Source organism: Pteronotus mesoamericanus, unplaced genomic scaffold (genome assembly GCF_021234165.1).
Source record: "Pteronotus mesoamericanus isolate MK-2021 breed Mesoamerican mustached bat unplaced genomic scaffold, CSHL_Meso_final scaffold_21, whole genome shotgun sequence".
Taxonomy (NCBI): Eukaryota; Metazoa; Chordata; class Mammalia; order Chiroptera; family Mormoopidae; genus Pteronotus; species Pteronotus mesoamericanus.
The window spans coordinates 31,268,219-31,282,947 of NW_026555310.1; the positions used below are offsets into that span (position 1 = coordinate 31,268,219).

Sequence of the window (14,729 nt, forward strand, 5' to 3'; positions counted from 1 at the left end):
GCTGCTGTGAAGCATCAGTCCAAGACCCAAGTAACCCACAAAGGGGGTGCCTCATGCTGAGCCTCCTGCTCTCTGTGCCATTGTTCCATAGCTGTGATCAAGAACATATCCACTCGAACCCTAGGTAAGATATGGTAATAACTCATCTTACACACTAGGAAGACAGGATGTGGCCTTACAAAGCCTCCCAGGCACTAGGAAGGGTCTTACTCTGAAAGACTCCACAAAAGTCAAACCAGAGTACTTACTATAGAGATCCCAGGTTCATTTGAGAGACTAACCATAAAAATGCCCTTGTACATTTATATTGGGTAGTTACTGAAACACCATGCCCTTGACCTCCAAAACTCCAAAGCCATCTCTGTGCCTCCCCTAACATTTAGTTCTTGAACATTGTTGTCTTTTCACCAATATGGCTGAATTTCATTGTATAAAACTACACGGAAATTGTGGCCCCAAGAGAAACCAGGATGAGATGTTAGAGCCATGGGCACTGGAAAGCAGGAACATTCTGCCAATACTGGCATGTCATCTCTCAAAAAATGCCCAGGCTGTAACGTGGTGTTTTCAGTGATTCTATAGTCAGGCAATAAAAAGCATTCCAGGACTGCAATCTCACACAGTTCTGCAGCAACTCTGGACAGATGAAGCACAAGAGCATCCCATGTCATTTGGCTTCACAGCATCATAAATTTCAGGTGTTTCCATACTGGCATGCAACAAACAACTGCAGCTTCAGATTAGGTTCCTCATCTCCACTTATTTTCTTTTTAATGGGCTCAAATTCTCTTAATCCTGGGGTTCTAACGAAGAAAATGATGTTCCCTCTCTGAGACAGTTGAAGCAAAACTGAAGATAACATTTGCCACAACTGGACAACATCCCTTCAGAAGGGATGCCTGCACCCAAAATGTGGAACTGAAAGAATGTTCTCGACCTACAAAAGATGACTATGAAAGAGGTGGAGGCTGTGTTGAAGAGGTCCAACATAAGTTCCAATGGCTTTCATTTCTCAAAGACTGTTAAGTGGCATACAACATGACAGGGTCATCACCGCACTTGGAACTGAGCTACCTTTTTCACGTGGAATTCATTTTCTTTATATGCTTCAAAAGGTTCTTGTGTTATCTTGCTTTTCACGGAAAGATTCATAGAAGTATGCCATGTTGTGTTCCAACTCATTCCTGTACCCCCCATAGATGACATTCCCAGTTAGTAAAGGGAACATCTACTTCTTAACAACTTGCAGCTTGTTAATTAAGGTTCCACTGGTGCTGATATCAAGTGACACCTGCTCAGACTTTTTATCCACTAAAATTTTAGTGATCTTCAGAGACCAGCTTATGGCCAGGGAATAAAAGGGCACAACCTCTCCCCTGCCCACTGGCCCATTCCTATTTCCACAAGATGAGTGGCTGGCCATCCTCAGTGCCCACAGCTGCTGCTGCAGAGGCTGCTTGCCTTTTTAAGGTTGTCCACTGAGATTCACATCTAACCATACCCAAGAAATGGCCAGGTGAAGACTCTCCAACCCCGAAGGCAGAGGCTCATCATCCCTATCACCATCCCCACCCATGTGGCCTACCCACCAATGCCTTCCTGTGCACCAGAAAGGGACCAGCAAGTTGACACCCTCTCCGATGGCCTCCGCCTCCCCCTATTATTTAAAAACATCTATTTTTCCACCCATTAACATCAAGAAAAAAGAAAAAACAAAAAAGCTTGTAAGAAGTCAAAAACATAAATTTACACAGTACAGGAGCCCAAGAGTACACACAGGCAAATGACAGCTCTGAGTCTTACCAAAAAAGTTCAAATTTTACATTTACTACTTTAAAATACAGAAAAGAGTCTCTAAAAACTGTTCTTTCCCCTCTGGCATTTGAAAAAGTAGGTTTGGTTACCCAGTAATATATCTGTGAGAAAAGAGTTTATTCTCCAACCGTGTAACCTAAATATAGCAATTGCAAATGCTGTCCAAATATACACAAAAATATCTCTCCTCTTAGAATATAAACTCAGATCAACTAATTTCCACCCTATATTTCTTTATTTCCCGAGTATCAAGAAAAACAATGTACATGTATATATCAGCTATCAAATAAATGCTGATTAACTGCTAAAGCAGTTTTGAAATAAAAAGAAATTCAAAGAGAATTTCCTTTTATATTAGAGATAGTTTTCCCGTGCAAACTTCTGGATAGGCACACCATTTTAAAAAAATCACTGTCACCCTGGCTGATGTGGCTCAGTGAACTGAGCGGTGGCCTGTGAACCAAAAGGACGCCAATTCAATTGCTGACCAGGGCACATGCCTTGGTTGCAGGCCAAGTCCCCAGTTGAGGGCATGAGAGAAGCAACTGGTTGATGTTTCTCACATTGATGTTTTCTTGTTCTCTTTCTCCCTCCCTTCCCCTCTAAAAATAAATAAATAAAAACTTTAAAAAAATATGAATAAAAAATCACTGTCATCTTCAAATAGCCTAGGCAAAGCTAATTAAATGGGAATCATAAAGTGATTCATTTATTTTTCTTGTGAGGCCCCTTTCCCAATGGTAATTATTCTGGTAGGAAAAAAGCAAAATCACAATCTACCATGAAGACACCAAGGCACACCTTACTACTATTAGGAAAAGTCATTTTATTCTAGATAAAAACACAGCATATGAACCCAGAATCAAAAGCCTAAAAAAGAATAAAGTTAGGAGAAAAAAATGAATACTAATAACTAATATATAAACTAAAACTTATTCCATTTGGCAATTTCTACAGATGTGTTTTCAATGGTATCATTCTGTCTTGGATATGAAATTCCATCAGGTTTGTAGAGAAAAATAATAAATGTGTATCTTGAGTTATAGGCACTCTTTCATAGTCTCCTTTTCTGTGACTTTTTCCTAACAGCTCTCCTATATATAACCCTCAGACTTCATTCTCAGACCCTTCTCTCCTTTCCCCAGAAATGTCATCCTCAGTTGGGTTTCTACTGTTACCATTGAAACCTGAATATATCATGACCTACTAAATCTCTCTCTCCAACCATGCAATGGTGCCCATTTGTTTGGTCATACACTAGTCTACATGTTGCTGTTGAGGTATTTTGCATTGTAAATGTGATTAACATCTACAATCAGTTGACTTTGTTGTTGTTGTTGAAGTTTAAACTTTAGCATATTTTTTTCCATTACCATTTAGTCCCCTTATACCTCCCTCCCCCACAGCAATCACCACACTGTTATCTACATCCGTGACTCCTTTTTCCTTTTTGCTCAATCCCTCCGCCCCCTAACTACCGCCCGACTAGTTCTCATCTGTTCTCCCTCTATGAGTCTGTCTCTGATTTGCTTGTTAGCTGAGTTTGTTCATTACATTCCACATATGAGTGAAAACATACAGTATCCTTTCTTTGACTGGTTTATTTCACTTTACACAATGTTCTCCAGGTCCATCCATACTGTTGCAAAGGGTAAAATTTTCTTCTTTTTTATGGCTCAGTAGAATTCCATTCTGTAAATGTCCCATAGCTGTTTAATCCACTCATTTATGGATGGACATTTGGACTGCTTTCCTATCTTAGTGACTGTAAACAATGATGCAATTAACATAGGGGTGCTTATGTTCTTCTGAATTAGTGTTTTGGGTCCCTTGGGATATATTCCCGGAAGTGGGACTGCTGGGTCAAAAGGCAGATCCATTTTTAATTTTTTGGAGGTATCTCTATACTGCTTTCCACAGTGGCTGCACCAGCCTGCATTCCCACCAACACTGCAAAAGGAATGACTCCCCTTTCTCCACATCCTTGCCAGCACTGTTGTTTGTTGATTCATTGACGATAGCCATTCTAACAGGTATGAGATGTTACATCGTTGTGGTTTTAATTTGCATTTCTCTGATGATTAGTGACGTTGAGCATCTTTTCCTACGTCTATTGGCCTTCTGTACATCCTCTTTGGAGAAGTGTCTATTCAGGTTGTTTGTCCATTTTTAATTGGGTTGTTTGTTTTTTTGGTGTTGAGTTTTGTAAGTACTTTATAAATTTTGGATATTAACCCACTATCAGATATACAGCGAATATGTCCTCCGATTCTGTGGACTGTCTTTTCATTTTGTTGATGTTTTCCCTTCTTGGGCAAAAACTTTTTAGTTTGATGTAGTCCCATTTGGTTTTTTCCCCCTACTTTTGTTTCCCTTGCCTGAGGAGATATATTTGATAAAAATGTTCTATGAGCAATATCCGAGATTTTGCTGCCTATGTTTTCTTCTAGGATTTTTATGGTTCAGGTCTAACATTTAAGTCTTTGATCCACTTTGAATTTATTCTTGTGTGTGATAGAAGAAGGTGGTTTGGTTTCATTTTCCTGCACGTATCTGTCCAATATTCCCAACACCATTTATTGAATAAACTATCTTTAGCCCATTGTATGTGCTTGCTTCCTCTGTCAAATATTGACTATAAAGATGTAGGTTTATTATCCAGAAATGTTGCATTTTTATATGCCAATAATGAACAGAAAGGAAAATTAAGAAAACAATCCCATTCATGACTGCTTCAAAAAGAATAAAATATCTAGAAATAAACCTAACCAAGGATGTAAAAGACCTGTATACAGAAAATTATAAGACACTGAAGAAAGAAACTGAAGATGATACAAATAAGTGGGAGCACATGCTGTGTTTCCATGGCTAGGAAGAATTAACATCATTAAAATGTCCATACTACCCAAAGCAATCTATAGATTCAATGCAACTCCTATCAGGATTCCAAAGACATATTTCACAGAACAAATATTTCAAAAATTTACATGGAACGACAAAAGGCCCCTGCACAGCAACAGCGATCCTGAGAAATAAAAACAAAATTGGAGGAATCACGCTACCTATTTATCAAACTATATTACAAGGCAATAGTAATCAAAATAGCCTGGTACTGGCACACAATCAGTTGACTTTAAGTAAAGGAGATTACCCTCTATAATATGGATAGGCCTTATCCAATCAATTGAAGGACTAAAGACTACAACAGTTTTCCCAGAGAAACTCTTCATCAAGACTACAACAGCAGAAATCCTGAGTTTCCAGCCTACTGGCCAGCCCCACATATTGTGAATTTGCCAGTACCACAATCACAGGAGACAACGGCCAATTCCTTAAAATTTATCTCCTTCTCCCTCTGTGTGTGTGTGTGTGTGTGTGTGTGTGTGCGCGCGCGCGCATCATGCAACTTAATAAAACTGTACCTTTTAATGCCAACTTTGTAATGCCTCAGGTTTTAACCAAGGATTTTACTCTCATTGAACTCTAATGTCTCCAATTCTTTTCAATCCACCCCAAATGAAACAAAACACAATTTAGGATATCTATATCTATCTATCTATAATATATAGATACAGACATAGAAATAAATAATTTTATCCTCTTTTCATTTATCCAAAAGTCCATCGGAAGTAGATCTAAATTGCTCTTAGAAATGAGAAAGAATGTGAATAAGTGGTAGAGACACAAAAGCATTAAGAAGAAAGATAGGGGGAAAGGGAAAACACCCTGTTTGGGGGAGGGTGATTTTTGTAGTATTTTTTTAAAATCCTCACTCAAGGACAGTTTTTCATTGCCTCTAGAAAGAGGAAGGAGAGAGAAACATCAACTAGAAAGAGAAACATCGATTGGTTGCTTTCTCATATGTGCCCCTACTAGAGATCAAACCCACAACCTCAGTATGTGACATGACCAGGAATTGAGCCCATGACCTTTCAGACTATAAGATGATGCTCCAACCAGCTGAGCTACGTTGGCCAGGGCTGATTTTTGTAGATATTAAAGGTACAGGATATAAGTAAATGATAAGATGAAAAGCTCAGAAGAGCCTCAGAAACACCCAATAGTGTTAGTCCAGTTATCCCATTACCCACTGGTAACGTTTATCAATACATGATCATCAAAGAATGTCCCTCTGAAACTAAGTATTTCCTATATAATCATATCCTTTAACTAAGATGCCACTTATTATAAAATAATGTCAATGTTTAGAGTTCTGGCCAAGATGGAGGTGTAGGTAGATACGTGTCACCTCATCGCATATCCAAGACAAGGAAACAACCAATTTAAAAACACAAAACAACCAGAACCTGGAATGTGGATGTTATGGCTACAGCTCTAACAACCATCTGGAATATGAGGACAGGAATCAACTTTAGGAAAAGCACAACCATGTGTTAGAACCTGAATCCCTAACAATTCTGCAGTGTCATGGCCTTGGACTGCCTACTTCCTCTTTTATATAAGAAAGAAATTAACTGCTATCCTGTTTGTGTCAGTGATATTTCGGGATTCTTTATTATAAGCCAATGAACCTTACCTTCACAAATACAGTCTATCATACCTTGCTCAAAAGGTAAAAGAATATTATTCCCTTGCCATCAAGGTTTGCATGTATCAGCAATCAACGGTACTGTTTTTAAGTGGAACTTCCTTTTTACAATAATAAAATCATTTTACATTTGATAGTTTTACTTTTATATTCCTTGTCACAAGATCCCTGAGAAGTATTTCTGTATACTACCCCCCCAAAAAACCGAAAATGTTCAAAGTCAAAAAGCAGCTGTAAACACACAAAACTAGGCAATCAATTAATATGTGAGTGCCTGCAATGTACTCTACCTAAAAATACCATGGTAAACAAAAGACACAGTCCCAGCCCTCAAAGAGCTAAAAATAATCTGATGTTAAAATGTCATGAATAAGAACAGACTGCCTAAGGTCAGACAGGGTCAACATCTGACATCATCAGAGGCAGATCCAGAAAGAAAAAACAGCAGTCTCCTCCAACAGAAGTTCACACCACAAAGTCAGGAAATCAAGAAAGATCAATTGAAAAAGCAGAAGCAAAAAAGAGTCTCACAAATAATGGGAAGACAAAGAAACACCCTCCAGTTGAAGGGAAAGGAGGACTCCCCAGAAAGAGAACTAAATGAAATAAAGGCAAGTAAACTATCAGATATTGAGTTCAGAACAATGGTTCTAAGGAAGCTCAATGAGCTCAGTGAGCTCATAAATAATTACCAAAAACTTCAGGGAAACCACAAGGAAATTACTGCAAACTATATCAGCATGAAAAAGGACATAGAAACTATCAACAAGAGACAAGAGGAAATGAAGAATACAATTTCTGAATTGAAGAACACAGCAGAAGGAATCAAAAGCAGGCTATATGAAGCAGAGGATCAAATCAGTGAGCTGGATGATAAGGTAGAAAAAAGCTCCCAGAAAGAGCAAGAAAATGAAAAAAGACTCAGAAAGAATGAAGAGGTGTTTAAGGAAATGCAGGACAACCTGAAACATAGTAATAGCCATATAAGGGGATACCAGAAGGAGAAGAAGAGGAAGAAGGGAGAGAACCTTTTTGAAAAAGTCATGATGGAAAACTTCCCTAATTGAAGGGAAAAAGTCACACAAGTCCAGGAAGCACAGAGGGTCCCATTCAAGAGGAACCCAATGAGGCCCACTCCAAGACACATCATCATTAAAATGGCAAATATCAAAGACAAACAGAGAATCCTAAAGGAAGCAAGGGAGAAAGAGATAGTAACGTATAAGGGAGCCCCCATAGGGCTAGCAGCTGACTTTTCAACAGAAACACTACAAGCCAGAAGAGAATGGCAACAAATATTTCAAGTAATGAAAAGCAAAGGACTCAACCAAGACTGCTCTCCCAGAAAAGCTCTCAATTAAAATGGAAGGCAAAATAAGGAGTTTCCCAGACAAAAGAAGGCTAAAAGAATACACTTCCCCCAAACCAGCATTGCAAAATATACTAAAGGGACTGCTTTAAGAAGATGAAGGAAGTGTCTATGAATACCCAGTTCCTTTCACAGTCACCAATACTTGATATTACCAATATTTTTAATACTTATTAATCTGATTGTGACAATGATGTGTTATTTTGTTACTTTATCATTTGTTGAAACTAGACCTGTTTTTATAGATTTCTTGCCTATTTCTATTGTTTTTTAAAAGCTTTAAATGACTTTTTGGTATTCTTTATCCATTTTTTGATTAAAGGTTTGAAGAATTTTTTTCCCTAAACCAAAAAACAAAACAACCCCCCCCAAAAAACCTATTAAGCCTTTTTTAGATGTGTTGCAAATACTTTCCTATTCTATTATTTGTCCTTTAACTTTTATAGGTATATTAATGTATAGCCTTAAATGTTTAATATGGCCATACTGTCAATATCTATATAGCTTCAGAGTTTGAATATGTTACTTCAGGGTAAGGAAAATATCATTTTATATTTCCTCCTAAAACTCCTTAGGTTTTACATACTGATTTTTAACTTACCTGAATATTTTTTGTATAATGTGTGAAATGGGGCTCTGTATTTGTTTTATTTCAAGTAATAGTGGTCCATGCATCTTTTGTGTTGAATAAGCCTTATTTTCCCCATTGATTTGAAATATCAATTTAATCATACATTACATTGTTAGATATATACATTTGTTTCTACAATGCTCATTTTAGTTCACTGATCTACCTGATTATTTCTGTGCTGGTGTCATGTTGTTTTAATTGCTGAGACTTTATAACAGATTTAAATTAATATTTTATAATGGATCTTGACATTAAAAAAATAAATATATAAAATCAATCTGCATTAAAAAATAAAAGAAGAAGAAAGAACGAACTCCTAACTTTTGTAACAACATGGTTGGAACTAGAGAATATTATGTTAAGTGAAATAACCAGTCTGTGAAAGACAAATACCATATGATCTCACCTATAAGTGGAATCTATTCAACAAAACGAACTAACAAACAAAAGAAACCAGTGGCATGGAAACATGGATCAGATAGAAAGTGACCAGACGGGAAGGGTAAGGAGGATGTTGGTGGAAAAAAGGAGAAGGGACTAAACAAAGAACATGTATGAATGACCCATGAACATCATGGACAACAGAGTGGGAATTGACTGTGAGGGGATGGGTGGGGAGGGCAAAAGGGGAAAAACTAAGACAACTGTAATAGAATAAACATGACTTAAAAATAAAAAAATTAGAAGAAATTAAAAATAAAAAAATTAGAAGAAATTAAAAATAAAAAAATTTTAAAAATGTCATGAGTAAGAAAAGATGCTCAATGTCACTAAACATGAGGAAAACGCAAATCAAAACCATGAAACTACTTCACAAGAGTAGGATGGATATTACCAAAAAAACAAAAACAGAAACAAAAAACAGAAAATAAGTGTTGGGAAGGGTGTGGAGAAACTGGAAGCCTTGCAAACTGTTGGTGGGGATGTAATAAAATGGTGCAGCTGCTACAGAGAACAGTATTGCTGTTTCTCAAAATATTAAAAATGGAATTACCGTATGATCCAACAAGACCAGTTTTAGATATATACCCAAAAGAACTGAAGACAGAGTCTCAAAGAGGTATGTGTACACACATGTTCATAGCAGCATTATTCACAACAGCTAAAAGTGGGAATCAGCCCAAGTGTCCATCGTCAGACAAATAAATAAGCTAAATGAAGTATGCACATAATATGCCTTAAAAAGAAATTAAATTCTGATACATGCTACAACATGATGAACCCTGAGGACATTATGCTCTGGTATCTAAAGTAGTCAAGTTCAGAAACAAAAAGTAGAATGATGGTTGCCAGGGGCTGGGGGATTGAGGGAATGGGAAGTTATGTTTTTTGGGTATGGAGTTTCAGTTTTGCAAGATGAAAGAGTTCCAGAGATAGAGCTGGTTATGGTTACACAATACAAATGTACTTAACCACTAACCTGTGTACTTAAAAATGATTAAGATGGTAAATTTTATCTTATGTGTATTTTACCATAATATAGGAAAAATTGGAAAAGGGAATAAAAATGTCATAAGCAAATTAACAAGCAAATTTTTACACATTTTCAACTATAGAGGAAAATGTTGCTTAAATTACCTGTAGCTTAGTTACTAAAATTCCCAAGATAAGTCTGTGGTATATAAAACCTATCAAATTTAAAAAAATAGTTTTCTCTGGAATGCAAATAAACTTTCTAATGATTTCACTTAACAAAGGAATGTTATATCAAAATATCTCTGGAACATAGCATGAGATTTGAAAATTGTCCCTGAGACACAATGCACAGTATAGCTCCAAGTTCATTACATTTGACATGTTAGATGTTGGGCCAAATTTTCTTTGATCATTCGGACATTACTTTCAAAAATGAGTTGAAAGCTATTAATGTACTCAAACTGAAGGTTTTATAAATATGCTTAACATTACTCCAAAGCATCAGGAAATTCCAAAATCATTAGTTGGGCAAACGTGCATGAATTTTCAAGATGTAGTTTTCAAGATGTATTGTATCGAAGTTTAAAATGCTATCAAGCATGGAACAGCAGAACACTGACAGAACTGGTTTCATCTTATATAGCAAATTCACATTCTATTTTGGAGACCTTATTACGAAGAACATGAAGTCAAGAACTAATATCGGAAGGGAAAAGAAGGAGAAGAATGGAATACATAAGGGACTGAATAGATTAAACCATTTAAGTAAGGTGTAGGTTTGAGTTTTTTTTTTTTTTGTCACAACTTGGTAATGTGCTGCCACTTTCGAAAGAAAGGTAGTAAAAATGAATGGGGCTTATCAATGTTTATACAAATTTGTTTTGCTAAGTCATCAATTCACAAATTGGTACACATTTTATATAAGAATGCAGTAGGCTCCTCCAGACATTGCTGGAGGAACTGAATGACAGAGATCAATGAAACTGGACTGTAAGCTCCATAAAGAAAGAATCCCTGTTTTATTCTCTGCTGTTATCCCCAGTGGGCAGCAGAGAATCTCATATGATAGGCAAAAGTAAAAGGTCAGGAGTTACTTGAAAGGAGTTTGCTATACTGAATCATAAAGGGTATCAAAAAACCATAGGTGTTTACAATATTAAATACCAGGCAAAGTGTATACCCCATACCATCTAAACATAGCTGTCAAAAATTGGTATTTCTCAAAACAAAACAACCCAAGCCTAATGCTACTTTCCATCATTATTATACGACTGATTCTGAAATAATTGGCTTTGTTAACAATTAAAGTTGGGGAGGGAGGAGACCAGTTTCAGTAAGAGGAGGAAAAAATGATATAAGCAGATGGGTTCCATGCAGATCCAGAATCTAAGGGAGTAAAGCTGGAGAGCTCTGTGGCTTTTGTCCTCCAAGCCAATTTTAAAAGGAAAAGAAAACACTGAAAATAACACCATGGCATTAGTTACTATGAAGCCAAAGCCAATCCTTTTTTGCAAACTTAACATGTACACAGATACATATGGCACATGAATCTAAAATACATTATGTACAGATATTTTTGGAGGTACTATATTATTTAACAACCCTTAATATGACAAGCAGGACAGTTCCTAAGTAATGAAAGACAATTTCCCCAACATCTGTACCTAATCTCCCCTATTCAACCTCTTAAAACAACTGCACATGTCAGTAAAGTTAACATTTAAAAATACTTCTTTCATTGTTCCTATCACAGTCTACTACCTCAAATTTTAAAGTCAGTATCACAGTTTCTAAAGGCCCTTTTCCCATATGCTTATAACTTCATCCCACTTGCAGAGAATACTTTTTAAACTAACCTGCTGTAAGTTCTCCACAAATCCTTACCACTGAAGTACCCCCCGCAAAACATTTGCCAGCAAGCAACATACAATAAAACTCACCCTCCTTACTTTATGTTTGGTTTTCTCTCACTCTTCACATGTTGTTCGTGGGTATAGAAGTTCTTCCTCCACCCATTTTCACTCAGTTTAGGTCTCTAATACCTGCTCCCCAAGGGAAGATAATAAAAGCTACTTCCCAAAGTGTGGAACAACTCACTCTGGTGGGTCCCCTTCCCCAATCCCTTCCAGGGTTCATGATGCTCAGTCTTTCAGCTCACAGGGAGGGGAGAAGTTTTGAAAAATCAGTCTAGTGACTTACCCCAGTAGCAAATCCCAGGTGGATACAAATTGGGCAAAGGAAGAATTGGGAGGTATTTTAAACGATTTGATTCATCCTGTGCCCCAACAAACTAATGCCTGAAGCTTGGTTGGTGTTCATTGGTCAGAGGAAAAAAGAATGTCCACTTTAGTGTGTTTCTTCACAATTTTGCTGAGAAGGGATAAGAGGATTTACCGTAAGATGTTGCTGATAATTTCCCTCTGGAGAGGAAAAAGGAACTGAATGAGAAGGGAAAAGGAAAAAAAGGATAGTCCAGATTTCACTCTCCCCTACACCCCTAGATGCTATCAATCGGGACTCTATGAAACATGAGAAAATTTTTTAAAGCTATCCCCATAGAAACTATGATAAGTGGAATTTTAGCTGGTCGTCAAGTCTACAAGTTAGATAGAGATGCAGCTCCTTACCCCCTGCAGGGGGAAAGGCGGGAAGAAAAAAGTGGCTCTTGACTGAGTGGAGGATGGTATGTGACTGAATTTGCTGTTCCCCTTCTTGGCTCTCTGTTCTCAGAATCACAGACTGCCCCCCTCCCTGACAAGCAGACTCCAGCACCTGGTGGGGGTAAGAGAAAACAAGAGAGAAAAAAAGGGAGACAGAAAAAGATAAAAACATCAACAGCCATGTTGCCAAACTAACAACTAAATCTATTACATGAAAAAAGAAAATTAAGAGGACTAACCAAGATAGGAAGCAATAAACAAAAGATTATCTCAACACAAAATAGGCTTCCTCCCCTTTGATACACTAACCAAGTAACACACAGTAACCATGACTGTTCATTTTTTTAATTAGAGGTTTTCATTCTGCAAGTTAGGAAATAAATCTTAAATCTCCATGGCTGGAATTTCAGAGAGTGTTTTATTCCAAGTAAATATCTTAGCATATCTTTATTTTGACAATGAACTGTTCTTTAAAAAAAAAAAAGAAAGAAAAGAAAAAAATGACCTTTCAACTACTCAATGTTGTGAAAGAATTAAAATGAGATTAAATAACATTTAAATTTTAATGATTACATCCATTAAAACAAATACCCATAAATATAACCCTCATGTCACGCCCACAAAAAAAGGAATGTCTTCCATACTAAGATGCCCATATACTTTTCATACAGATTTAGAGTTTAACCCAACTCCACAAAGATATGGAAACAATTTCGTAATGAATGGGAAAATAACAGCACACTGAATGAATTTACATCGAAGTTACTTTCAACATGGTTAATATAATAACCCCACTCACAGAATATGATTAATGCCCCATTCCTATTCATAAACACAAATGGGATAACATACTTGGATTACAAATCTGCTGTCAGGCATAGGAATGTAAATCTGAAATGATCCCCTAACTAGTTTGGATTTTTTTAAAGGGGAGCATGGGGAGATAAGGATCGCATGATGGTCAAATGCTTAAAAAAGAAAATCAGCTAAAACAAACACTTATTTCGTGACCCCATTCTTATTCAGAGGGCCATCAAAGAAAAAGAGGAATGACAGTCACACTCTCTAAAATTTACACGTAACGAAGAAAACATGGAATTAAAAACATCAGGACTGCAGGAGGAACACCACATCCTCCTCCTTCGGTCACACCACAGGAATTTGTCTGATGGAAGTAGGGGCAGCAGAGAATACCACACTGGGGGACAGGTTAGCACAGCGCATTCCCAGGGTTACCACACCCCCTCACGACAGGGAAACCATACTTCACGCCCGAGGTCGCTGTCCTCCAACGCTGTCCTCCCAGTCACACGCACACAGCCTCACGGACCCCCTCCCAGCACACCCAAGCCCAGGTTCTGCCTCGCTCCCCACCACCCCAGACTCTGAAGCGACCCCCGGCCTTCACCAGCCCCCAGCCCCGGGAGGGCGCGCACAGCTCTGCTCCCTCCCCGCGCTGAGCCCCCCGCCCCTCGCTCGTCACCGAATCCATTCGGCAGAACTTGCCCACAGAGGAAAGGACGCGGGGCGGGGGGCCGAGGGGGGGGCGCGCCTCCGCCTCATCCCCGGCACCAGCGGAGGGAAGCGCTGGGACCGCTCACCTGGCTCGGACGGTTACTCCCTCGATCTCGGCAAGGGAGCCGGGTTGGGGCCTCCGAGGGAAGCGCGGGCTGCTGGGCGGGCTGAAGGTCCGAGGAGAAGGGGGATGGGGTCGGGATGCCGGGAGCCGCCTCTTTTCTCCGCCACCGCAACTCCCGGAGCCAGGCCGGGGCCCTCACACCCTCGCCCACTTTCTCACTGCGTCGCGGTCGCTCTGGGTCGCCCTCACCCCAACTCCCACACACACTCGTTCCCACACACACTCGTTCCCACACACACACTCACACACTCACACCCTCACACCCAGCCACTCCTCGCTCCCTCGCTCGCCTGGCGTGCGCGCGCGCGCGCGCGCGCGACCCCTCTTACACAGCTCGCACGACGCCGGCGGCGGCTGCCCTGCGCTGCCCTAGACCGAAGAGCCGCGTGCAGACCCCGCGCGCGCTCCCCGGCTCCGCCCTCCCGGCGCGGCGGCGCGGCGGCGCGGCGGCGCGGCGACAGGCAGGGGGCGGTGGCCGGCAGGGCGAGGGGCTGGACCAGCAGGCTGAATCCGGCCGGCGGGTCTAACACCTGTGCTGAGACTTGCCCTCCAGGCCCCCGGTCCCCCCCCGGCGGCCATTGCAGGCCTCTCGGGCGGCGGAGTGACGATGGAGCGCGCGCGCTGCGAGGGAAACGGGAGCGCGAGAGCGT

General features: G+C 39.6%; 1 protein-coding gene across 4 annotated transcripts in view; it reads right to left on the minus strand.

Moving 5' to 3' along the window:
- Nucleotides 1-14,439, minus strand: part of RIMKLB (ribosomal modification protein rimK like family member B) — a 37,598-nt gene extending 23,159 nt beyond the window's left edge. The window contains exons 1-4 of one of the 4 annotated variants that reach the window (XM_054591452.1): nucleotides 14,042-14,439; nucleotides 12,408-12,552; nucleotides 11,980-12,200; nucleotides 11,721-11,822 (exon numbers count right to left, since the gene is read on the minus strand). The gene's annotated coding sequence lies outside the window, so the exon portion shown is untranslated. Of the gene's footprint in view, nucleotides 1-11,720; nucleotides 11,950-11,979; nucleotides 12,201-12,407; nucleotides 12,553-14,041 lie in introns of those variants that run through there. The other 3 variants (XM_054591454.1, XM_054591450.1, XM_054591453.1) reach the window with 3 other exon arrangements.
- Between the last annotated feature and the right edge of the window lie 290 nt (nucleotides 14,440-14,729).